We start from the raw sequence: 2,967 nt of genomic DNA on the forward strand, positions 1-2,967 counted from the left end.
CAAAACAATCTATTAAAATCCTAATTGAATACACCTAAAATCTTCAATTACCAGAAATTGAAATGATGGAAATCTAAATTCCGTCATTTTAGAATTCTTTGTAATTTTCAATTCCTTCATCCAAATAGAGAGTGGAAATTTAAAAAAAAGTTGTATTTTTAGCGGGTTTTCAAATATAATTAAGGGGTTCCGTAAAAAAGGGAAAAAAAAAGGCTTTTTATAACAAAACGTCCATGATATTTACGAAACTATCAGATTGCATCGTTAAAGTTTTTTTATATCACTCATGGTCCCTAAAGTTAATATGGGTGCTCTTAAATAGTCAATATGTCAACAAAATTGTTAAATCCAGGGATATAATCGTCAAATGAATCCATTTTCACATCTTCAATGCCTCAGACCCATTTGCCACCAATTTGGAACCATTTCCCTCCATTTCTTGTTGGAATTGGCAGGAAACTAAAGGTAAGCACTGAAAATGGAAGGGAATAACATAAACAAATTGAACTATAAACAACACATGTTGAACAATAGTGTGCAAAAGTTGCCTAAATTATGTTTTAGGATGATTTGGAGCTCAAAAAAGGACCTAAAACCCAAAAACCTAGTTGCTGTTTTGCCCAGAAATTTGAAGACTTTTCGTTACCAAAAGTTTGTAGCGACGGATGTTCATCAGATTTTTCGTCACTATACATTTTCTGCGACGGTGTTCTTCAGATTTTTCGTCACTAAAAGCCAAATTTCCAGATCAACTTCAGACTTATTATCCAGCTTGGACTTATATATATGCTTGGCACTGCTGTTGAACATCAACGCATGTAATTGTAAGGTCATTGCTCATTCATTCTGATTAGCAAGTTTTTCATCAAATGAAGGAAATGCTCATTTCTTATATTTCCTCATTTATTTTTGCTCCTTTAGCCATTTGATTATGCTATTGGTGTATTGGCCGTTGTTTTATCGGCTCAGAGATGCTTACAAACATATCAGGAAATGTTGCCATTTTCGTTAGGCATACCTCGTTCAGTTGAACAGCTAGCAACTAGCATGGCCTTGGCAAACTCTCGTGTGAATTTGATAAACTGAGCCTCAACAACAAAAAGACCCAAGACTAATGTGGTTTCTGATTGTTCTACTTAGACAATGTCCGACTGAGATTGAATAATAAAATGTAAGAGTTGTGTCCAACATTTTACGCAATGGCGGTTTGTAATATTATATATATATATATATATATTTTATAATTTTGGATTGATTTGACGATTATATCACTGAAATTAACAGTTTTGTTTTTACAGAATAACTATTGAAGAGCACACATATTAATGTTAGGGACCATGAGTGATACAAAAAAAACTTCAATGATGCAATATAATAATTTCACAAACGTCAAGGACGTTTTGTGATAAAAAGCCAAAAATAAAAATCAGGGCGTACCCAGTTGCATGCCGTAATAGATAAAAAAAAATTTACACTTCACAGCGTATATCCAAACACGCTGTTAAAAGACACATAAATTACCTTTTTAAGGGGTGCTTTCACATGCCATAAATATTAGTTATTAATAGAACGCTTTATTATCTTTTTAAGGCGTGCTTTGCCATATACCATAAATACCAAATATTAACAGCATGCACAAAAAAACATGTCGTAAAAGCTCCAATTTAGTGTAGTGAATCTTCCATAAGTTTGTTTAAGTTTTTCTACTACAAGAATAAACCATAGAAGGAAAATTTATATATGCGAACATAAGATGCTGAAAATTTGAAAAAATAATCTGTTGCAAAAGAAAAGTTTGATACAAGGTGCAAACAACATTCAATAAAACCAAATGGGTCCTAAAAGCTACATTTTTTGTCAAATCTCTCAAGTTATATTTGACATCATACTTAAACTGAAGTTGGGATTAGTACGGGTGTCTGAGAAACTAATTTAAGAGAATAAAACGATTAGAAACAACCGAACGCAAGGAAACGTGTTTGAGTATCCTACTAGGTCACCTAGTGAAATAGCTCCCAAATTCAACCTAAGTAACCTCCAACACCATAAAGACTAACCACAGTCGAGCACAAAATCGGTTGCACTTCTAACTCTTTTGATCCAACAATTACTTTTTTCAATACTCCTTATCAATAAGACAGTTTCCAAGTGATGTTGATCTGGACTCTAGAAAGTAGCCCTTTAACTAGAAAAAATAGTTTCCTTAAATCTGCGCATACAGTTTTTGGGCTGGAACGCTCAACTAAGGAAATTCACTTAATATTAAGTTTAAATCGAAATAGTGTAAAACTTTTCAGATTTGAAGAAGATGTTAGATTTCTTTAATATGCATGTCAAGATCTTTCACACAATCTGAAATACATAAAAACATACCTAGAGCCATCTTCCTCGAGTACACGACCTCTGAACTCATTCAATCACGGCAGCAACAATCCTAGAAGGAATGGCTTAAGACTTCTACTCTCTCTCTCAGAATCTGTTTCAGCTCTCTCCTTATGATGAGAATAGGGTTAGAGAACGTGTTTGATGAGAGCAGGGCCTTAAGCTTATATAGGGCTAGGTCAAGTCATCTCTACTCATCACCGAGGGTCGACTTGACTAATCTTCCAAGCCCACCAAATCGGTTCACACGAAAAAGGAAATAAATAGGACCCGTTAATAGGCCTCAAAACCTTTCCTTATTCCACAAGGTTTTGGGCCTCAAAGTATAACTTAATTTAAACTCTTATACAAATCTGATATAACTTAGTATCTAGTGCACCGATCTAAACAAGAAAACGTAATAGAAGTGTTTGGGCCAAAGTCTTGCGCACCCAGCCCAACTAACAAAAACAAAACACTGGGCCCGAGAAGTCTGAACTCTAAAAATAAACAGGAATCAAAAGGTCCAAAATCCAACAAAAGCCCAGCCCAGAACCTATCTCAAACTTGGGCTTCAAAAAAACTAAATTGGGCTTGGCATGGTCA

Source organism: Prunus dulcis, chromosome 2, assembly GCF_902201215.1.
Source record: "Prunus dulcis chromosome 2, ALMONDv2, whole genome shotgun sequence".
Taxonomy (NCBI): domain Eukaryota; kingdom Viridiplantae; phylum Streptophyta; class Magnoliopsida; order Rosales; family Rosaceae; genus Prunus; species Prunus dulcis.